The sequence below is a fragment of the Mesoplodon densirostris genome, chromosome 8, assembly GCF_025265405.1.
Source record: "Mesoplodon densirostris isolate mMesDen1 chromosome 8, mMesDen1 primary haplotype, whole genome shotgun sequence".
Classification (NCBI taxonomy): Eukaryota; Metazoa; Chordata; class Mammalia; order Artiodactyla; family Ziphiidae; genus Mesoplodon; species Mesoplodon densirostris.
In genome coordinates this window covers 39,723,067-39,740,163 of record NC_082668.1, presented here as the reverse complement: position 1 = coordinate 39,740,163, position 17,097 = coordinate 39,723,067, and the positions used below count along the sequence as shown (strand labels likewise).

The 17,097-nt window shown below is 39.2% G+C and overlaps 1 pseudogene; it reads left to right on the top strand.

Moving 5' to 3' along the window:
- LOC132495297 (coiled-coil domain-containing protein 150-like) overlaps positions 1-17,097 on the top strand; it is a 92,271-nt pseudogene that overhangs the window by 72,621 nt on the left and 2,553 nt on the right.

Genomic DNA, 17,097 nt, shown 5'->3' with positions numbered 1-17,097 from the left:
GTGGTATTTAGAATAGTATGATGAATCTGAAACAACTGTGTAGATATACTAAAAGTGTTTCAGAGATGTAAAATTCTAATACTTCTAACTAGGATTAGGACACTATTTAGAACACTTCTGTAACACTGTTTTCTTGACACTATTTAGTACTTATTCACCTTTGCTTTTATGATATTAATTTACGTTGTATTTTCAAATTCTGTGATAATCAGTTTCTCCCCCGTTTTTCATCTTAGCATCATTGTCTTATCTCCCTTACCTTCATTCTGCGCTTTCATAGAGATTGACATATATTAGAGATTTGCCCATGTTTATTAACAGATTTTTTTTTGCTTTGTAGTTTTAAGGGGAAAAACAGCTACTAAAGCTAGTTTTTATTTACAATAGTATATAAGCATATTTAATTAAACATTTTAAATTTGGTTTCTAAATTGCTGTGTCTTATTCTAATTGCTGATTTGACTGTGCTTTGGGAGAATCATTTATCATTTCTTTTTTTCTACTAAGGTGAAATCCATTCTTGAAAAGAAAGAAGGGGAGCTCTCACGAGTTGTGAAGGGTCGGGCTGCAGCCCTGAAAGAGAGTCAGAAGTTGAAACGTGACCTCGAAGCTTTGGAGGGCAGGGAGAACAAGAAGGCAAGACATCAATCCTTTCTGAAGTCTGTTACTGAAATGAAGCGCTTCTGAAATCTTTCATGAGCCATATTCTTTCTTTTCTTGTTACCTTTAGTAAAAAAGAATGAGGATTGATCAGAGGAGGATTTTTTTTTCCCTAAAGAAAGGATAACTTTAGAAGAGCTCTAAAATATTTCCTTTAAAAATACATGATTTAGCTCCCAATGTTTTTTTTTTCTTCCTGTCTTAAAATAATCAAAAGTCCTATTTTTTCTGTTGAAACACATCTGACCTTGGTAATAATAACCACCTACTTATGTATTATTAATGTGATATAACACTGTTAAGATTTTATGTTAAGTCAAATTACCAAATGCTTTCTGCTTAACAGTGTGTGTACTTAGTGGGAAGAGAGGCAACATCCCAAACTTCTTGACAGCAGGTGCTAGATTTTGCCCCTCTGAAGAGGGCTGTGAGTCACATCATTCTTCAGCAGCTTCCACTTATGGTCCTCTTTCCTCAGATAATTCTGATGGGCTTCAAATGTGTTATCTTCTTCTGACCCCATGGTAAGATAGCTGAGGAGGGCTAGCACAGGCCAGTCTGGAACCACCTCTAGACCCAAGAAGCTGTTGGTCCTTATGTCTCTAGTTAATATATGTGCTGTGACACGACAATAGTTGGGATGCACTGCAGAGTTCTTCATAGGATCCATGTGATCTAGGGTCTAGTTTTCTTTTTCTCAAAGTCAGAATAACTTAAGAAACAAAATAAATATAAAATATAATTTAATTATTCCTCTTAGCATTCTACCAGACCTGGTTTCCATACTCTTCTAGAAGTCATGGGACTCAGCAGAAGAATAACCAGAAAGGATCAAATATCTTTGTCTTATTTCATTTTCCATTAGGTGGGAAAATTTCAGCAACAACTGGCAGAAGCTAAAGAAGACAACTGCAAAGTTACAATCATGTTGGAGAATGTGTTGGCTTCTCACAGTAAGATGCGAGGCGCTCTGGAAAAAGTGCAAATAGAGCTTGGGCAGAGGGATGCAGAGATTGCAGGCCTCAAGAAAGAAAGGTACCAGAGATTATTTTTCTGTCTTTGTACTTGTATTTTTCTGCTGCCTTGTAGTAAAGAACAGAGTGCAGTCAAGAAACAGTCATTTTCTATTGATTCCCTTGTGAAAATAAAGTAGTAAAATGGTATTTAAAGAACTAGCAAATTCAGGAAAATCTGGAATTATAAATAAAAATGATATCCAAAAATTCTCATATTTTGTAGTGATGTAAATAAGTATGTATTCTAGAAATTCATGTGATATATGCTGTTTTATCCTTGCTGTTTCCTACACCATTTATACCTGCCCTTGGGTCTACAGAATGGTAATTGTCAAGATTAAAGCCAAGTGTCTACTTCTGTTTGAATTAATTATCCATTTATTAGTATCCTATTTATTTTAGATGAATCATTCTGAGAACTACTTTTAGCCATGTTTTATAAGTGAACTCCTTTAAATGTTTCAAAAATTACATAAAAGTTTCCCTTTTAGGTTAATGAACAAATGGTTTGAGTTTAATCAGACCTCTAAGACATATTTTAATACAGTAGTGGTGCATATTGCCTCTGTGTTATGGGAGAACAAGTGAGTTTCATATTCTTCATTGTGCTTGTTTTTTTACATATTATGAATCTGTATTACCTCTGAACTTAAAAAAAGTCAAGGGGATGGTATTAAAAATAGTTTACTATTCACAATAAAATTCTGGGTAAAAAGCAGAAATCTCAACAGCAAGCCAGTCCATACAGAGGTGATATATTTTTGTACTAGTAATATATATAGTATAAAGTTACCAGCCCATGTTAGTCATTAACATGTACTGATACTTTAATATATAAAGCCAAATTGAATCATAAATGGGACAAGTTTTTAATCCATAGGAAAATTAGTTTCTTAACCTGAAGCTGAGGCCACTAATTGTCACCTGCCAACTCTCAGATATTCTGAGCATCTGTAGCCCACTGCATATGCCATTTGGGCTTCCTGGAAGGTGCCCTGTAACTCCCAGTGGTATCATTCCTAGATGGTACTTTTCTATGGTCACTCTCCCTGTGCCCTTCATTTACAGGGCTCTAAATCAAGAGCAGGTACAGAAGCTGGAAGCAGAAGTGGACCAGTGGCAGGCCAGAATCCTTGTCATGGATTTCCAGCACAACACTAAGGTAGAAGCCAGGTTTTTATAGATGATAATGTTGATATTTTTTATTTTATTGGGATATTGCTATTTTGGAAAAATGGAGTAAAACAATCGGGTAAATTTCCTTTCCATTCAAGTCTGAGTTTTGTACAGTGACATATTTCCAAATGGGGAATGGGTCTGTGATCTTACAGTGAACCATTTATTGGCAAACCAGGACCATAATTATGCCTAACTCTCTATCTTATATGGTCTGCATTCTTTTCATGTATTAATGCATAAGTGAAGTTAAAGGGCTTAGAAAACAACATAACTTTAGTCAGAAGTAGCTAGAGTGATCCCACTTAATAAGGAGGCACACTCACATGTTTATAGGTGTATACACACATGAATATGTATCTACACGTATGCACACATATAAAATAGAGATATTTCCTATAAAAAGCTTTTTCTAGAAGGATATACAAGGAACAGTTGCCACTTCTTATCTCTCTAGGCAGTGAGACCAGAGGGTCATAGGATCAGGAAGGGGAGTTTAACTGGTTTAAAACCTTAGAAATTAGGATAAATAAGTTGGCTCTATTTTCCAAAACTCTCTAGTGACCAGTGGAGCATACCCTTCCCACCACCTTCTAAGAGTCTCCTAAGGACTGTCTGTAATAAGTTCTCACATATATATATTCCAGGCATCTGGAGTCTTTGGTTCTGGTTCCAAATAATTATTGTTTCAAAGTTTAAAGAGTGAATATACAGTGTTATGGACTTCTTGTATCTCTTACAGTGGAATTAAAAACAATCTTCTTTCTTCTCTCTTTCAGATAGAGGCTCTACAAAAAGCTCTAGATGTAGCTAGAGAAGAACACAGGAAACTGGCTAAGAGCCTGGAGCAAGCTCTCCAGACAAATCATCAGCTGCAAGCAAAGCTTTATCCTGTTCAGGAGAAATTGGAAAGCAAAGAACGTGAGCGACGGAATTTGGAAACCTTCATGTAAGGGCAGTATAGTCACAATGGAATTAGGGAAGAGCCTCTGGGAGAGAAAGTTTGGCTAATTCACATAAACCCGTTAAACCCTTTTTCCCTACTTTGAGCTAGTACTCCCAGCAGAGCCATGTGAAGGAAGCAGGCGTAGTTGAGCAGAGCAGATATTAGCTGGCTGGGGTACGGTCCTTTTCAGCTCTTCCCTCATATAGTGTCGGTCTTCTTCTGTACATGAAGGTTTAAACCAAGTTGGAAGGGATACTTACATGTTTCTGCCAAACCTTTTCTATCAGAAGCTTATGTGTCCTTTAAAAGCATGATTTGGAAAAGGAGGAACAGAAGCATGGATGGGAATAACCCCTCCAGGAGTGGGATAATTCCATTTAAGCAGCTGCTAAACCATTCATTGTTTTCCATTTTTTTCCTGAGATTAGTTAGGTCAAACCCATCAAGTTCAGGTCAAGCCACTAAAGTTTTTGGTTAAACTTTATCTAGGCAAATAGGATTTAGATATTAATAACATCCCATGAAAATTTATACCCAAGGGAAATGCATTGTGCACGTGGATCTTTATTCCTTTCACGTAGTGAACATACTGATATAGCAGACAAGTATAAGCTAAAGCAAAGAAGGTATTTTTCATATTTGTAATCTGTACAAATTTTATATTCTGGTGAAATGTTGCTGGCTCAAGACTACTCAGTATTGGTTAAAACAAGAGCATGTGTTTCACTCTTTTGGGTGGATCTCTTTATATTGAATAACTTTTTGTTTTTTAATGCTGTAGGTAAATGCTTATTTCTTCTTCTTTCTGTTAATGAGTTCCAGATCAGTGATTTTTACCTGGTGGCTGATCTGCTTCTCATTGGTAAATGACGCCTACTAAGATGTTTTCTAAAGGTGATTTATCATGTCTCTTTTTCAAAACAGAGAACGGATGAGTGAAGAATCCAAAATAGAAGCAGAGTTGCATGCTCAACGCCTAAATGCTCTAAGAAAGCAGTTTCAAATTGAGAGAGAAACTGCAAACAAAGCAGCACAACGGGAAGTGACTGAGGTATGGAGGCAAGCGAGAAAAGTCTCCCTCTAGGTGAATGCCTTTGAAGAGGAGAACCAGCTACAGGAGTTCCGAGAATGGCTACAGTTGTTCTTTGGTCCTTCTAATCCCCCTTTTGCCAGCAAGCCAGATACGTCTCTATGCTGTTTGTAAATTAACACACAAAAAGTTTCTGATATACAGTTATCTGCCCAATGAAGGAATGCCTTGGTGACAGCCTTCCCATTGGAGAATAATAACTGAGTGGGAAGGAGGAGACCGCCATCTGCTAGACAGATGGCAAATCACCTGTCTCCTCAATTCACTTAACTAGCATCCATCATGCACCTATCTCCTCCTAAGAGGCACAAGTAAAAACAGCAGAAGATGTGGTCCGTGCTAAATTACCCCTTATTTAATTGTCATCTCCACTCTTTACATGAGACAACTAGGAAGACATCAGAAGATGTTTCCTGGATAGCTAGAAGCTGTGTACAATTTTAAAGGAATTCAGAAGTAAGGGAAAGTTTGCTTTAGGCTGGTTGGGTGATCGAAGAAGAGGGGAAGCTTGACGCAATTCTACAGGGTTGAGACTGGCAGAGCTGACAGGGCTGTGACACTCTATGTAAGAGGATGAACAAAGCTTAGTTACAGAAATAAATAGGACATGTGAGCAAAGAAAAAGGATTTGCCTCTCTTGGTCAGAGCAGAGACTTTAGGAAATTTCTGAGAAAAGGGGGTTAGCTTAGAGGAGACCAGCTGGTAGATGGCCTTGACTCCCAGAATGTTGGATGGAAAGTATTAGGTAACAGTAGAGCACTGTAGGTTTCTGAGAAGGCTGTGAGCACAATGTTAGGTCAGTTAGTCTGTTAGCAGTGGAGAGTAGGTAAGAATGAAGAGAAACTGGAAACATGGAGGCTAAGGGGAACTAGAGCATTTACTCTGGGCTTCAGATGATTAGAGCCAAGCAAAGTGTTTCTGTTGAAAATAGAGAACAATCAAATCAAAAATCCATTTTAATTAATAGAAAAATCAGACACTAAATGTATCATAAGCAAAGGGGAGGGAGTAATTAAAATAATTCCAAGACTTGGTTGGGGTGGCCAGTCTGTATTTTGCCAAATTTAGCGTATTTAGCAATTGCACTTGACAGCGCACAGTCACAAAATCAGATTCAACCGTTTATATGGTGCTTTGTAAATTGACAAAGCACTGTATAAGTGTTAAAAATATTACAGAAATAATTTCTGTGGGAAACAAAAATGGGCACTGAAATTAAAAGTACCTTTATTCAGAGAGAGTTGTTCAGAATATTTAAAAGTTTAAATCCTTTTAACAGGGATCAGTAAAGATGGTGAACTTGTGCAGGAGAGACCAAGGAACAGTATGAGTGTGATGTCTTGAGCAGTCAGTGGCAGGGGTGGGCTCAGGGTGCACTGTTTAAGACTCCCAGCGCTGCCTCTTATTAGCAATGTGTAAATTTACTATCTGTGCAGATGACTTCACTTTTGAGTCTCAGTTTCCTCAATCAAAATGGAAATCATCACAACTGCTTTCCAGGGTGGTTTTGAGGGTTAGTTTTTAGGGCTTACCCAGTTTTGACAAAGCTGTGATTGAGGTAATGGTGGAATATCTAACAGAAATTTAGTTGGGTGATAATAAAAGACTAACACTGTAGTGTGAGGTTAGGATCTGAGGGAATGAGCTAGTATAAAGAGAAAAGGTAACAAATAATTTTGACTTTTTTCTTTGACATGTTAAATACCAGCCACAGAGAATACCACCCTCCTATCGTCTCCCTCCTCAGCTGCCGTCTCTTCTTCCTAAAAATCCAGTGGTACTCATTTAAGGGCATAGGAGGGAACTCTGTAAAATGATTTAAGTAATGTTAAAAGATAAATTGAGGAATAATAAAATTAAGTTTATTTGAACAAAAATCAATTTGAATCAGGCAGTATGCAACTGATTGCAATAGACAGGCGCTCTGAGGAGTTGTATAAAATGAAAGACTTTTATAGGCAGAGGGGAGCAGGAACAAGGAAGTTATACTAGGCAAAAAAGTAGATTAGTTAGTAGTAGCAGAGTTACTTCCTTTAAGGGATGGCAGGGGTCTGTCAGGCAGATTACTCACCTAATGCTGATCAGGCCATTCCTGATTGACTGGTTTAAGAGTCCTTTTCTGGGAGAGCCAAAACTGTAATTAAGTCTCAGTTTGGTGACATAAGGTTTAGCATAAGTGACTTCATTGTGGGCCTGTTGTCTTGTTTTTAATAGTAATCACTATGTTATTTTTCCACTAGACAAGTTTATTAAAATTTCTAAACAAAAAGCAGTATTCATAAGAAGTATAAACTACTATGTAAATAAGCTACAAGGATATATTGTACAGCACAGGGAATATAGCCAGTATTTTATAATAACTGGAGTATAATCTATAAAAATTTTTAATCACTATGTCATACACCTAAAACTAATATAATATCATAAATCAACTATACCTCAATAGAAAAAAAGCAATATTATAAAAATACATGCAAGGATAGTCAATAACCGATAGGTGTATTTACATAAACTCCATATAATTTATTTTCACTTCTCCATACATGAGGTCACAAGTGACAGAAAGAGACGAGCTTAAGCTTTAAAAAAAAAAACCTTTAAAGCACAGCAATGAGCACTGAGCAATTAGTGTGTGCCAGGCTCTATATTCCTTCTCTGCCTCCTCTTGTTTAACTGTTACATGAATCCTATGAAGTAGGCTATTCACATACTTTTCCAATGATGAACCTGAAGCTTAGGGAAGTTAATTATCTGAAATTACTTGACTAGTGTGTGGTGAAGCTGAGATTTTAACTTCTGTCTGATTCCAAAGCCATGCTCTTAGAAAGCAAATGACGAACATACATTTACATTATCTGTTCTAAGAAAAACTGTGTTCTTTAGTGTTAAAAATTATGAAAATCACTGAGAGTGTTTCTCCACAAATCTACTTATTATTATTGCCTCACTTACCCTCCTTTTTTAAATATCTATTTATTTGGCTGTGCCAGGTCTTAGTTGCAGCACACAGGATCTTTAGTTGTGGCACACAGGATCTCGTTCCCTGACCAGGGATCAAACCCGGCCCCCATGCATTGGGAGCACAGAGTCTTAGCCACTGGACCACCAGGGAAGTCCCATCACTTAACCTCCTTTTTAAAAGAAAGGTCCAAAGAGAACAAAATATAGGGACACAGCTAAACATAAGCTTCTCTTACTGAATGGAAGGTTAAAATGTTCTAATTTTCCCTTTGTATCCCACAGCTGAAGAAAGCCCTTGATGAAAGCAACTTCAGATCAGTGGAAGTATCCCGGACCAACCAGGAGCTGCGGCAGAAACTGACAGAGTTGGAAAAGATACTGAACAGCAGCAAGGAGAAAATAAAGGATCAAAAGGCCCAAATTAAGTTCCACTTGTCAGCTAGGGCGAATAATGCTCAGAACATAGAGAGGAGGAAGGTTGTATGAGAAACCCTGACTCTCCTCTCCTCCTTAGTATCTGATGAGGATCCAGGCAGGCAGTGGTGTCTGGGGAAGATGGTTTCAGAGCCCCCCCACCACCATGTGTTCTCTGGGAATTACAGCTACACCTGGGAAGTGGGCAGATTGCCTGGGGGGAGGTGGGGGGAGACTCTTTGTCCCGCAGAGATACTGCTGCATCAGTGTTTGGTTTCTCATTAGCTGCCAGTGTCACATTCTGGCTCCCCAGCTGTCTCTTCCACAGTGATTGTACAAGACTTAGCTCTTTCGGGGTCAGGGGGCTGGATGGGAAGGAGAGCCCAGCAGGAACTGGTAACTGTGGATCTCATGTGGGATTCTTTCTGTCAGCCTATAGGCAAAAAGAGCAAGCCAGTTTTTCCACTGATCATCTTTCTATGTTATTTCCACATTTACTTTCAGCAAACAGAAACAGAATTGAGGCAAGTGGAGCTAATTAAGGATCAGTATCTGAAAAAAAGCTATGAACAGGTAGATGATTTCCACACACTCTGTTTACCATTCACATGAAGTCCCAAACTTGGACAGGTTCACCGACCGTCTCCCTCTTTGTGCCCTACCAGGCACTGAGTATCCAGAAATGTGTATCTGAAATGACTAACCTACAGCAGGAGATGCAGCTGTTGGCCAAGAGCCAACATGATCTGTCAGCTCAGAATAAACAGCAAGAGCTGCAACTCGAGGCAGAGCAGAAGAGGAGGTGGGAGCTGGAGCATCGGTGCCAGGTAAAAGGGTTCCTAAGATTCATCTCAGAGATTACCAGCAAAGGCCATGTGCAAAACCCAGCATGAGGGCACCTGGCTTTTCTAGGCTCTATAGAAGAAGACAAACTTACAAGTCGTTCATCTTAGCTAAGTCCTTAGAATCATATCTAGGAATGAAGCCTGGAGCTTTGACTATGGCACCTCGTCTTCATGTTCAACTTAATAAAAATGATACTCATTTTTAAAGAACGGCTAAAGCTCACATATGCAAAGTACTAGTTACTAAGCAAAACTTGTGAACTTCATAGTCTTTCAGGAACTTTACACCCCTTGGTTCTTCCCCATAGCTCAGATACATCTGTTGCCGTTACAGGACTTTTATCTACTCCCAACCTAATGAAAAGCACATTTTATTACCGAAAAGGGACTTCAAGAGACCATCAAGCTCTTGCCTTCCAACAGAGATTATCTGCTATGAAAAGTATTCCCCAATTCTGGAAAGAGATGTTAATCATCTTTTCTCAGGAGAATCTGTAAATCAAAATCTATAATCATATACACAAATGTATACTGTAGGTTAAACTGAAAATAATAGTTTTTATCTTATAGTCTGGTAGCACTCGGAGTTCGAAAGTACCCCATCATACTTTCATAATTTGGTTGCTCATTTATTACAATATCGAAGCTTTTTCTTCCATATATAGTACATTGGGAGTTTGTCAAAAATCTTTGTATCACGTTTTCAGGAATTGGAAGAAACAGTTAGACACCTGAAGAAATGTAAAGAGGCAACAGAGGATAAACTGAAAGAAGCTAGTGTGGAATCAGAACAGGTAAGCGAGACCCACAGACATGAAGACTTAGACAAGCTTCCTCAGACACGATGACCCTGAAACACAAGTCCGTGTAATATCCTTCAGTAACACAGTTGTCAGGAGTGCAAAAGGCAAGAACCAATACCTTAGTATAGCCTCCGTTATAAAGAATAGTTTTAGATTAAGATTCTGTGTCTTGATGAGACATCATAGAATGCTAAAAGATTGATTGACATTGACTAATATTAACTTGGTAGTCCAAGCCCCTGAAATTCCAGAAATCCCTGGAATTGGGATTGACATATCTACACTAATATGTATAAAATAGATAACCAATAAGAACCTGCTGTATAATAAATAAATAAAATTCAAAGAAGAAGAGATTCTTAAGCTAAAGGTATCACAGTGACATTGCTGCCAGTTTATCCCTTTTGTAGCCATTAAGTTACATGATAATATGACTGTCAGAATGGTATATTAAAAGGAATATGGGGGGGCGGGGTGAAGACGGGGCACTAGGAGGACGCAGAATTCGCGTCTCCTCACAACGAGGGCACCTACCAGGCACCCCGGGGACCACGGATACCTAAGGGGACGGGAGGAACCCCCAGAGACCAGGTAGGACCTGGGGTGTGGGGGGGAGTGAGGGGGGAGGAGAAGCTGAGGTGGGACAGGACTGGCACCTGGCGGGCAGCTAGGGGAGGGGAAGGGATTCCATGCCTGAAGGGGGAAATTTGGGTACCACTGGGAGGGCAGAGGATCAAAAGGGAGCAGGGCCAGGTTTCCCCTGCCCACTTGGGCCCCTGGGAGCCTGCTGAGATCCCGGGCCTGACCCTCTGCCCACTGAGGCCCCCTCCAGCTGTGCGGGTCCTGAGGGAGTGGGAGGGAAGGGGGAACAAAAGTAAAGGCTGGACCTGTGGGACTGGCACCCCTGAGGGGTGGCTGGGGGAGGGGAGGAGTTCCTACACCCAGCGGGACCCACCCACGGTTAGGGGTCCAGCAGCAATGGGGGGAGACCCTGGAGGAGACAGTGGGGGAGGGCACAGAGGAATGGAAGGAAACAGGGCCAGCGCTTTCCCTGTTGGGCTCCTGGGCCTAATCCTCGGAGCCTCCCCCCTACTACGCAGAGCCCAAGCCCTGCCCCTACACCCCCCACCCAGGGCCCCACCTCTACACTCAGAGACCCCCTCCAAGGCACTGGGCCTAAACCCTACCCACACACCCTCATTCAGGGCCTTACCTCCAAACTCCAGAACTCCACACTGCAGAGGCCCTCCCTTCCTTCCACCCAGGTCCTAAGCAGAGGCCCTGCCCCACCTTAAACCCCACCCCTGCCTAAGTTCCACCCCTGCCTAAACCCCACCCCCCCATAGCTAAGGCTTTTTTTTTTTTTCCTCTCTTAGATTGGGGTTCTGTTTTACCTTGTTGACTAATTGTTGATTCTCTTATATTTTTATATTTCCTAATCTTTTATTTTTCTAATTTTATTTTATTCTTTATACTTTGTTATCGTTCTCTCCTTTTGGCTTGTACCCCCCCTTTTCTTTTTCTTTTTTCTGTTGTGGTTTTATTTTACCTTGTTGCAGTTGTTTCAATTATAGTTTTATATTTCCTAATATATTTTTTATCTTTCTAATTTTCTTTTCTTTTCTATTCTTTGATATTGTGCTGCTCTGGTCCTTTTTTTCCTTTTTCTTTTTTCTTTTTATTTTTTACAATGCCACAAAACTTGCAAGATCTTGGTTCCCAGGACAGAGGTCAGGCCCGAGCTCCTGTGGTGGGAGCTCCAAGTCTGCTGCACTAACAGAGAACCTCAAACCCCAGGGAATATTAATGGGAGTGAGGCATCCTGGAGGTCCTCATCTCAGCACCAAGACCCGGCTCTATCCAACTTCCTGCAAACTCCAGTGCTGGACGTCTCAGGCCAGACAACCAGTAAGATGATAGATAGGAATACAGCACCACCCATCAAAAAAAAAAAAAATGAAACGACCAAAAAAAAAAATGTTACAGATGAAGGAACAAGGTGAAAACCTAAAACACAAATAATTGAAGACGAAATAGGCAAGCTACCTGAAAAAGAATTCAGAGTAATGATAGTAAAGGTGATCCAAAATCTCAGAAACAGAATGGAGAAATTACAAGAAACATTTAACAAGGATCTAGAAGAATTAAAGAGCAAACAAACAAACAGTTACTGAAATTAGAAATACTCTAGAAGAAATCAGTAGAAGAATAACTGAGGCAAAAGAATGGATAAGTGAGCTGGAAGATAAGATGGTGGAAATAACTGCCAGGGAGCAGAATAAAAGAATGAAAAGAATTGAGGGCAGTCTCAGAGACTTCTGGGACAACATTAAACACACCAACATTCGAAATATAGGGGTCCCAGAAGAAGAAGAGAAAAAGAAAGGGACTCAGAAAAGATTTGAAGAGATTATAGTTGAAAACTTCCCTAACATGGGAAATGAAATAGTCAATCAAGTCCAGGAAGCACAGAGAGTACCACACAGGATAAACCCAAAGAGAAACGCGCCGAGACACATTAATCAAACTATCAAAAATTAAATACAAGGAAAAAATGTTAAAAGCAGCAAAGGAAAAGCACAAATAACATACAAGGGGAATCCCCATAAGGTTAACAGCTGATTTTTCAGCAGAAACTCTGCAACCCAAAAGGGAGTGGCAGAACATATTTAAAGTGATGAAAGGGAAAAACCTACAACCAATATTACTCTACCCAGCAAGGATCTCATTCAGATTCAACAGAGAAATTAAAACCTTTACAGATAAGCAAAAGCTAAGAGAACTCAGCACCACCAAACCAGCTTTACAACAAATGCTAAAGGAACTTCTCTAGGCAGGAAACACAAGAGAAGGAAAAGACCTACAATAACAAACCCCAAACAATTAAGAAAATGGTAATAGTAGCATACATATCAATAATTACCTTAAATGTAAATGGATTAAGTGCTCCAACCAAAAGACACAGACTGGCTGAATGGATACAAAAACAAGACCCATATATATGCTATCTACAAGAGACCCACTTCAGACCTAGGGACACATACAGACTGAAAGTGAGGGGATAGAAAAAGATATTGCATGCAACTGGAAAGCAAAAGAAAGCTGGAGTAGCAATTCTCATATCAGACAAAATAGACTTTAAAATCAAGACTATTACAAGAGACAAGACACTACATAATGATCAAGGGATTGATCCAAGAAGAAGATATAACAATTGTAAATATTTATGCACCCAACATAGGAGCACCTCAAAACATAAGGCAAATGCTAACAGCCATAAAAGGGGGAAATCAACAGCAACACAATCACAGCAGGGGACTTTAACACCCCACTTTCACCAATGAACAGATCATCCAAACTGGAAAGAAATAAGGAAACACAAGCTTCAAATGATACATTAAACAAGATGGACTTAATTGACATTTATAGAACATTCCATCCAAAAACAACAGAATATACTTTCTTCTCAGGTGCTCATGGAACACTCAGAATAGATCATACCTTGGGTCACAAATCAATCCTCAGTAAATTTAAGAAAATTGAAATCGTATCAAGTATCTTTTCTGACCACAACGCTATGAGACTGGATATCGATTAACTACAGGAAAATATCTGTAGGAAATACAAATACATGGAGGCTAAACAGTACACAGCTAAATAACCAAGAGATCACTGAAGAAATCAAAGAGTAAATCAAAAAAATACCTAGAAACAAATGACAATGAAAACGGCGACACAAAACCTATGGGATGCAGCAGAAGCAGTGCTAAGAGGGAAGTTTATAGCAAAAAAATCCTACCTCAAGAAACAAGAAACATCTCAAATAAACGACTTAACCTTACACCTAAAGCAATTAGAGAAGGAAGAACAAAATAACCCCAAAGTTAGCAGAAGGAAAGAAATCATAAAGATCAGAAACAAATGAAAAAGAAATGAAGGAAACAATAGCAAAGATCAATAAAACTAAAAGCTGGTTCTTTGAGAAGATAAACAAAATTGATAAACCATTAGCCAGACTCATCAAGAAAAAAAAAGAAGCCTCAAATCAATAGAATTAGAAATGAAAAAGGAGAAGTAACAACTGACACTGCAGAAATACAAAGGATCATGAGAGATTACTACAAGCAACTCTATGCCAATGAAATGGACAACCTGGAAGAAATGGACAAATTATTAGAAATGTACAACCTTCCGAGACTGAACCAGGAAGAAAGAGAAAATATGAACAGTCCGATCACAAGCACTGAAATTGAAACTGTGATAAAAATCTTCCAACAAACAAAAGCCCAGGACCAGATGGATTCACAGGTGAATTCTATCAAACATTTAGAGAAGAGCTAACACCTATCCTTCTGAAATTCTTCCAAAATATAGCAGAGGGAGGAACACGCCCAAACTCATTCTATGAGGCCACCATCACCCTGATATCAAAACCAGACAAAGATGTCACAAAGAAAGAAAACTACAGGCCAATATTGCTCATGAACATAGATGCAAAAATCCTCAACAAAATACTAGCAAACAGAATCCCTACAGCACATTAAAAGGATCATACACCATGATCAAGTGGGGTTTATCCCAGGAATGCAAGGATTCTTCAATATACACAAATCAATCATGTGATACAACATATTAACAAACTGAAGGAGAAAAACCATATGACCATCTCAATAGATGCAGAGAAAGCTTTTGACAAAATTCAAAACCCATTTATGATAAAAACCTTCCAGAAAGTAGGCATATTGTCCTCAATGATGAAAAACTGAAACCATTTCCTCTAAGATCAGGAAGAAGACAAGGTTGCCCACTCTTACCACTATTATTCAGCATAGTTTTGGAAGTTTTAGCCACAGCTATCAGAGAAGAAAAAGAAATAAAGGGAATGCAAATCAGAAAAAAAAGAAGTAAAACTTTCACTGTTTGCAGATGACATGATACTATACATAGAGAATCCTAAAGATGCTACCAGAAAACTATTAGAGCTAATCAATGAATTTGGTAGTGTAGCAGGATACAAAATTAATGCACAGAAATCTCTTGCATTCCTATACACTAATGATGAAAAATCTGAAAGTGAAATTAAGGAAACACTCCCATTTACCATTGCAACAAAAAGAATAAAATACCTAGGAAGAAACCTACCTAAGGAGAAAAAAGACCTGTATGCAGAAAACTGTAAGACACTGATGAAAGAAGTTAAAGATGATACAAACGGATGGAGAGGTATACCATGTTCTTGGATTGGAAGAATCAACATTTGTGAATATGACTATACTACCCAAAGCAACTTACAAATTTCACAATTTGTATGGAAACACAAAAGACCCCGAATAACCAAAGCAATCTTTAGAAAGAAAGACGGAGCTGGAGGAATCAGGCTCCCAGACTTCAGACTATACTTAAAGCTACAGTTATCAAGACAGTATGGTACTGGCACAAAAACAGAAATATAGATCAATGGAACAGGATAGGAGGCCCAGAGATAAATCCACTCATGTATGGTCACCTTATCTTTGATAAAGGAGGCAAGAATATACAATGGATAAAAGACAGCCTCTTCAATAAGTGGTGCTGGGAAAACTGGAGAGCTTCATGTAAAAGAATGAAATTAGAACACTCCCTAACACCATACACAAAAATAAACTCAAAATGGATTAAAGATCTAAATGTAAGGCCAGACACTATCAAACTCTTAGAGGAAAACATAGGCAGAACACTCTATGACATAAATCACAGCAAGATCCTTTTTGACCCACCTCCTAGAGAAATGGAAATAGAAACAAAAACAAATGGGACCTAATGAAACTTAAAATCTTTTGCACAACAAAGGAAACCATAAACAAGATGAAAAGACCACCCTCAGAATGGGAGAAAATATTTGCAAATGAAGCAACTGACAAAGGATTAATCTCCAAAATATACAAGCAGCTCATGCAGCTCAATATCAAAAAACAGAAAACCCAATCCAAAAATGGGCAGAAGACCTAAAGAGACATTTCTCCTAAGGAGATACAGATGGCGAACAAACACATGAAAAGATGCTCAACATCACTAATCATTAGAGAAATGCAAGTCAAAACTACAATGAGGTATCACCTCACACCAGTCTGAATGGCCATCATCAAAAAATCTACAAACAATTGGGCTTCCCTGGTGGCGCAGTGGTTGAGAGTCCACCTGCCGATACAGGGGACACGGGTTCATGCCCCGGTCCGGGAAGACCCCACATGCCACGGAGCATCTGGGCCCGTGAGCCATGACCGCTGAGCCTGCACGTCCAGAGCCTGTGCTCCGCAACGGGAGAGGCCACAACAGTGAGAGGCCTGCGTACTGCAAAAAAAAAAAAAAAAAATCTACAAACAATAAATGCTGGAGAGTGTGTGGAGAAAAGGGAACCCTCTTGCACTGTTGGTGGGAATGTAAATTGATACAGCCACTATAGAGAACAGTATGGAGTTTCCTTAAAAAACTAAAAATAGAACTAGCCTACGACCCAGCAATCCCACTATTGGGCATATACCCTGAGAAAACCGTAATTCAAAAAGAGTCATGTACCACAATGTTCACTGCAGCTCTATTTACAATAGCCAGGACATGTAGCAACCTAAGTGTCCATCAACAGATGAATGGATAAAGATGTGGCACATATATACAATGGAATATTACTCGCCATAAAAGTAAACGAAATTGAGTTATTTGTACTGAGGTGAATGGACCTAGAGTCTGTCATAAAGAGTGAAGTAAGTCAGAAAGAGAAAATCAGATACCGTATGCTAACATATATATGGAATCTAAAAAAAAAAAAAGAACAAAAAAGGTCATGAAGAACCTAAGGGCAAGACGGGAATAAAGACACAGACCTACTAGAGAATGGACTTGAGGATAAAGGGAGGGGGAAGGGTAAGCTGGGACGAAGTGAGAGAGTGGCATTTACATATACACACTACCAAACGTAAACTAGATAGCTAGTGGGAAGCAGCCGCATAGCACAGGGAGATCAGCTCGGTGCTTTGCGACCACCTAGAGGGGTGGGATAGGGAGGGTGGCAGGGAGGGAGACGTAAGAGGGAAGAGATACGGGAACATATGTATATGTATAACGGATTCACTTTGTTATAAAGCAGAACCTAACACACCATTGTAAAGCAATTATACTCCAATAAAGATGTTTTAATTAATTAATTAAT